A 7,656-nucleotide genomic window follows, 5' to 3' on the forward strand; every position below is an offset into this window, starting at 1 on the left:
GCAACAAAAATATGATGGAATATAATTTTAAACAAAACTTGTCATTTAGGAAACTTAACCTATTTGGACCTATAGCTGCTTTATGTGTGGAAAGAATGGGTTCAGAGAGCTCTTATTAATACACCTAGTAGTCTCCCTCACGTCAAGCATGGAGGGAGGGAGGGAGGGAGGGAAATGAATCACGTATTAACTTAAAGTCATACTTTACGACGTTTCTTCCTGTATAAAATGGTAATGATATCGCTTTTTCTCTTTAATTAGTCCTAAAAACGTGTAAGTAAAGGCTTTGAAATGTTTAACAAGGGAAGATGGCCGTTGGAAAAGGAAAACTCGTTGTTGTACCTCAAAACGAACTGTTCCAACTTGTCCTGGGCATTGAAATAAACGGAATATTTATTTGTCATCTTGTATTAACCTTAAACATGACTTGTAGAAGCAAATCACAGCCTAATATAACGCGTCCTTCTCTCTCTCTCTCTCTCTCTCTCTCTCTCTCTCTCTCTCTCTCTCTCTCTCTCTCTCTCTCTCTTCATTATTTACATCAACGACGTGGATGTTGGACTCAATAATCGCATTAGTAAATTTGCAGACGACACAAAGATTGGTAACTCGGTTCTCACTGACGAAGACAGGCAAAGCCTCCAAGAGGATTTGCACAAAATTTCAGCTTGGTCGGATAGATGGGAGATGCCCTTTAACGTAGACAAGTGCCAGGTCCTTCAAGTTGGAACGAGGAATAAGAAGTTCGATTACGAAATACGCGGCGTTAAACTCAAAAGCGTTCAATGCGTCAAAGACTTGGGGATTAAAATCGCGTCAAACCTCAAATTCTCACAGCAATGCATTGATGCAGCAAAATAAAGCGAACAGAATGTTGGGCTTCATTAAAAGAAACTTTTTATTCAAGAATAAAGATGTAATACTTCCGCTCTACAATAGCTTAGTCAGACCCCACTTGGAATATGCGGTACAGTTTTGGTCTCCCCACCGTGCAAAGGATATTGCTAAATTAGAAGGTGTTCAGCGTCGGGCAACGAAAATGATCCCTTCCTTGCGCAACAAATCCTACGAAGAAAGACTTTCTACCCTTAACATGTTCTCTCTTGAGAAACGTCGCCTCCGAGGAAAACTGATCGAATGTTTTAAAATACTTAATGGTTTCACGAATGTAGACAGATCAACATTATTTATGATCGATGACACTTTGCGCACGAGGAACAATGGCATAAAACTCAGATGTAGACAAGTAAATTCAGACTGCTCCAAATTTTTCTTCACCAACGTTGTAGTGCGAGAATGGAATAAGCTTCCACCATCAGTGGTCCAGTGTAACACGATTGACTCCTTCAAAATAAAGCTCGACCGTCACTTCCTTCAACTTAATATTAACTAGAGTAGAAATACAACGTTTTGGAGCCATCTGATTAATGTAAAATCACTTAAGTTTAAGGACAGACCACCAAGTCTGGACCATGGGGTCTGTGTGGTCTGGTTTTCTATGTAAATCTCTCTCTCTCTCTCTCTCTCTCTCTCTCTCTCTCTCTCTCTCTCTCTCTCTCTCTCTCTCTCTCTCTCTCTGTCGCTCGCACCAAGGGAGAGAGAGAGCGAGAGAGGGAGAGAGAGCGAGGGGTCTTCTATGTCCTGCCACTCCTCCTCCTCCTCCTCCTCCTCCTCTCCTCCTCCTCCTCTTCTTCCTTCTTACCTCCTCCTTCTCTCAGTATCCTTCCGCTGTTCAGAGAGAGAGAGAGAAATGGGATTAGATAAAACACAAACACACACACACACACACACACACATGCTCTCTCTCTTTTTCAGTAAGGCCTTTATTTTTCAGTAAGGCCTTCAGCCTAAACAACCGCTTACAGACTCTTTGTAGGGAGCTTGACGTGGAGTTCCTAAACGCATGGGACAATTTCTATGGACAAAATGAGCTCTTTCACAGGGACGGATTGCACCTTTCTCCCATCGGGGCAGCCAGACTCGGAAGGCTCCTCAACGAAGCAGTGCGTGTCATCCGAACAAAAAACGAGTCACGGCCACGTCCCTCCACCCCGCCCGTGTAAATAGACGCCGTGCATCACAACAAACCCGTAACCGTGATCCCGCAAGTACCACCACCTCTATTACCAAGCCTCTAGATAACTTAAAAATCCTTAGTTTCAATGCGCGTAGCCTAAGAAACAAATTTGATGAACTGAGATGTCTTGCTTTAACAGAAAATTTTGACATAATTGCTATAACCGAAACATTTATCGACACCACAAATATTGATTTACAGAGCTGGGCACTTCCGTACCTCTGTCCGCACCTCCGCTCCTCCGGACCTGCGGACCTTTAAACGAGGTGCGGAGGTCCGAAGTGCGGAAAGTTTTTCAAAAGTGCGGAAGTAACAGGTGCGGAACGGCAGTATTTTAAGTCCGTACCTCCGCACCTGAGGTTTTCAAGGATAAAAAAAATGAAAACGACAAACAGTCCGCGCTCTGCAGTAATACTTCCGGTCGTTTACGCGGTCTGTGCTGCAGGGCATGTTTTCCCGCCACTTGAGTGACGTCACTCATTCAGATTTACGGCCCGATGTTGCATGTGTACTGAGGTATGATAATTATGATGAGTGTAAAAGTAGTTACTTTACTTCAGGTGGTGGAGATTCTATGCGTTAAAATGACAATAATGATAACAAAAATAATGGTAATAATAATAATAATAATAATGATAATAATAATGCTGCTGCAGTATTGCCTTGTATTTCTTTTTTTTAAGGTACGGACTAGATTTTTCAGGCGCGCTTTAATAGTTTTGGGTACGGTACCGGAGGTGCGGAGGTGCGGTACCGGAACGAGTGAAAAAATTTTAGGCGCGGAAGTACAGGTACGGACTATATGTGTTTCGAGGTGCGGAGGAGCGGTACCGGACTACCCGATATCCAGTAACGCGCCCAGCTCTGTTGATTTAAGTTCCGAATACAACATAGATGGCTACAGACTCTTCAACAAAGATCGTGTAAACCGTAGAGGCGGTGGCGTCGCCCTTTATGTCAAAAGCTATTTGCAACCCACTGACAAAACACCGGGAAACAGTAACGTTGAACATTTGTGCGTGCGAGTAAACATTGCAAAAGTCAACTTAAATATATCTGTCACCTACAGACCTCCCGGGCAATCACTCGATGACGACCTTGAAATGTACAGCGTCTTAAGGCAGTCACTTAATAACAGCGACTCACTGATATTAGGAGACTTTAACCTCCCCCATATCGACTGGGCGACACTGTCAGGTACAGAAGGCGAGTCACATAGAATGATCGAATTTCTAGAAGAAAATTATCTAAGCCAAATGGTTTCTGAGCCAACTCGACAAAATAATATACTCGACCTTGTTATAACAACCCAAGATAACCTAGTCAGTAGTGTCACGGTAGGAGAACACCTCGGTTCTTGCGATCATAAATTAGTGCGCGTCGACATTAAAGCTCAATCATCAGTGACTGAAAATAAAGTAAAGGTGCCCAATTTCAAAAGAGCTAACTTCGTAGAAATCCGACAAAAACTAACAGAAATACAACTCTCAGATGACGGCAACGTAGAGGAAGCCTGGCTAAGCCTTAAAAATCACTTACTCACTCAGCAGAACACATTCGTCCCCTTGTGCGAGAAGCGAATTAACACTAATAAAAGCCCACCGTGGTTTAATAGCGAAATTAAACAATCAGTCAATGAGAGAAAATTGTTTTACAGGTTAAAGAAAGAACAAAGCACGCCCGAAAACATTAGACTTTATAATGATGCCAGGCGACGAGTAAAAAGACTACGTAGTATGTCAGGCAAAGCGTAGATACGAAGAAAATATTGCAGCCAACTGTAAAAATAATCCGAAATCTTTCTTCAGTTACATAAACAACAGAAAGGCGATCAAAAGTGGTATTGGACCTTTAACAAACAGCGACGGTGCACTAGTGACTGACAGCCAACACATTGCAAACCTCTTAAACAATTACTTTTCCTCGGTGTTTAATACTAACAGTCTTCCTCTCGCTACCACCAACACCAGTACTATTGTAAATCTCGAGCATGCATTGCCTAATTTTGAAATAACAACCGATGAAGTCCTTAAAGCTCTCCATTCACTTAAAACAAATAAAAGTCCTGGACCTGACAAAGTATATCCAACTCTGCTGAAAGAAACAAAGAGCGAAATACTCTCCTCCCTCACAACCGTATTCAATATGTCCTTGCGACAAGGCATCGTCCCTTCAGATTGGAAAAAGGCTAACGTGACACCGATTTTCAAGAAAGGAGACAAAAAGTACCAGGTAATTACAGGCCCATTAGTCTAACTTCGGTTGTAGGTAAGCTACTTGAGGGCATAATTAGAGACAAAATTGTGAATTACCTTGAAAGCCACTCATTGATTGGGGACTCACAACATGGCTTCCGAAACAAAAGATCCTGCCTATCAAACCTATTAACCTTTTATAACGACCTCTTCACTGTTTATGACGTAACCAAATCACTGGACGTAGTCTATCTTGATTTCCAGAAAGCGTTTGATAAAGGTCCGCATCATAAATTACTTTACAAATTAAAGCAAATAGGTATTGACGGTCAAGTAAACCAATGGATCGCGAATTGGTTGAGCAACAGACAACAAAGAGTAGTGATCGACGGATTTAACTCAGAGTGGGCGCCTGTCACTAGTGGCGTCCCTCAGGGCTCAGTCCTTGGCCCAGTGCTCTTCATTATTTACATCAACGACGTGGATGTTGGACTCAATAACCGCATTAGTAAATTTGCAGACGACACAAAGATTGGCAACTCGGTTCTCACTGACGAAGACAGGCAAAGCCTCCAAGAGGATTTGCACAAAATTTCAGCTTGGTCGGATAGATGGGAGATGCCCTTTAACGTAGACAAGTGCCAGGTCCTTCAAGTTGGAACGAGGAATAAGAAGTTCGAATACGAAATGCGCGGCGTTAAACTCAAAAGCGTTCAATGCGTCAAAGACTTGGGGGTCAAAATCGCGTCAAACCTCAAATTCTCACAGCAATGCATCGATGCAGCAAATAAAGCGAACAGAATGTTGGGCTTCATTAAAAGAAACTTTGTATTCAAGAATAAAGATGTAATACTCCCGCTCTACAACAGTTTAGTCAGACCCCACTTGGAATATGCGGTACAGTTTTGGTCTCCCCACCATGCAAAGGATATTGCTAAATTAGAAGGTGTTCAGCGTCGGGCAACGAAAATGATCCCTTCCTTGCGCAACAAATCCTACGAAGAAAGGCTTTCTACCCTTAACATGTTCTCTCTTGAGAAACGTCGCCTCCGAGGAAAACTGATCGAATGTTTTAAAATACTTAATGGTTTCACGAATGTAGACAGATCAACATTGTTTATGATCGATGACACTTTGCGCACGAGGAACAATGGCGTAAAACTCAGATGTAGACAAGTAAATTCAGACTGCACCAAATTTTTCTTCACCAACGTTGTAGTGCGAGAATGGAATAAGCTTCCACCGTCAGTGGTCCAGTGTAACACGATTGACTCCTTCAAAAATAAGCTCGACCGTCACTTCCTTCAACTTAATATCAACTAGAGTAGAAATGCAACGTTTTGGAGTCTTCTGATTAATGTAAAATCACTTAGGTTTAAGGACAGACCACCAAGTCTGGACCATGGGGTCTGTGTGGTCTGATTTTCTATGTAAATCTCTCTATGTAAATCTCTCTCTCTCTCTCTCTCTCTCTCTCTCTCTCTCTCTCTCTCTCGCAACAGACTCGTAACACCGCAACAGACTCGTAACATTGAACCCTCCAGTACCTCTATTACCAAGCTTCAAGATAACCTAAGAGTCCTTAGTTTCAATGCGCGTAGCCTAAGAAACAAATTTGATGAACTGCGATGTCTTGCTCTGACAGAAAACTTTGACGTAATTGCTATAACCGAAACATTTATCGACACCACTAATATTGATTTAAGTTCCGAATATAACATAGATGGCTACAGATTCTTCAACAATGATCGTGTAAACCGTAGAGGGGGTGGTGTCGCCCTTTTTGTCAAAAGCTACTTGCAACCTACTGACAAAACACCAAGAAACAGTACCGTTGAACACTTGTGCGTGCGAGTAAACATTGCAAAAGTCAATTTAAATATATCTGTCACTTACAGGCCTCCGGGGCAATCACTTGATGGCGATCTTGAAATGTACAGCGTCTTAAGGCAGTCACTTAATAACAGCGACTCACTGATACTAGGAGACTTTAACCTACCACATATCGACTGGGCGACACTGTCGGGTACAGAAGGTGAGTCCAATAGAATGATCGAATTTCTAGAGGAAAATTATCTAAGCCAAATGGTTTCTGAACCAACTCGACAAAATAACATACTTGACCTTGTTATAGCGACCCAAGATAACCTAGTCAGTAATGTCACGGTAGGAGAACACCTCGGTTCCTGCGATCATAAACTAGTGCGCGTTGACATTAGAGCTCAAACATCGGTAACTGAAAATAAAGTTAAGGTGCCCAATTTCAAAGAGCCAACTTCGTAGAAATCCGACGAAACTAATAGATATGCAACTATCAGATGACGGCAATGCAGAGGACGCCTGGCTAAACTTTAAAAATCACTTACTCACTCAGCAGGACACATTTGTCCCCTTGTGCGAGAAGCGAATTAACACTAATAAAGTCCACCTTGGTTTAATAGCGAAATTAAACACTCAGTCTAGGAGTGAAAATTGTCTTACAGGTTATAGAAAGACCATAGCACGCCAGAATACATTAGTCTTTACAGTGATGCATGGCGACGAGTTAAAAGATTAGTGCATCAGGCAAAGCGTAGATATGAAGTAAATATTGCAGCCAACTGTAAAAATAATCCGAAATCCTTCTTCAGTTACATAAACAACAGAAAGGCGATCAGAAGTGGAATTGGACCTTTAATAAACAGCGACGGTGCACTAGTGACTGACAGCCAACACGTTGCAAACCTATTAAATAATTACTTTTCCTCGGTGTTTAATAATAACAGTCCTCCCACCACCACCACCAACACCAGTACTAATGTAAATCCCGAGCATGCATTGTCTAACTTTGAAATAAAACCCGATGAAGTCCTTAAAGCCCTCAAATCACTTAAAACAAATAAAAGTCCTGACCTGATAAAGTATATCCAACTCTGCTGAAAGAAACAAAGAGCGAAATACTCTCCCTCACAACCGTATTCATTATGTCCTTGCGACAAGGCATTGTCCCTTCAGATTGGAAAAAGGCTAACGTGACACCGATTTTTAAGAAAGGAGACAAAAAGTACCAGGTAATTACAGGCCCATTAGTCTAACTTCGGTTGTAGGTAAGCTACTTGAGGGCATAATTAGAGACAAAATTGTGAGTTACCTTGAAAGCCACTCATTAATTGGGGACTCACAACATGGCTTCCGAAATAAAAGATCCTGCCTATCAAATCTATTAACCTATTATAACGACCTCTTCACTGTTTATGACGTAACCAAATCACTGGACGTAGTCTATCTTGATTTCCAGAAAGCGTTTGATAAAGTCCCGCATCATAAATTACTTTACAAATTAAAACAAATAGGTATTGATGGTCAGGTAAACCAATGGATCGCGAATTGGTTGAGCAACAGACA

This window comes from Eriocheir sinensis, chromosome 67, assembly GCF_024679095.1.
Source record: "Eriocheir sinensis breed Jianghai 21 chromosome 67, ASM2467909v1, whole genome shotgun sequence".
Lineage (NCBI taxonomy): Eukaryota > Metazoa > Arthropoda > Malacostraca > Decapoda > Varunidae > Eriocheir > Eriocheir sinensis.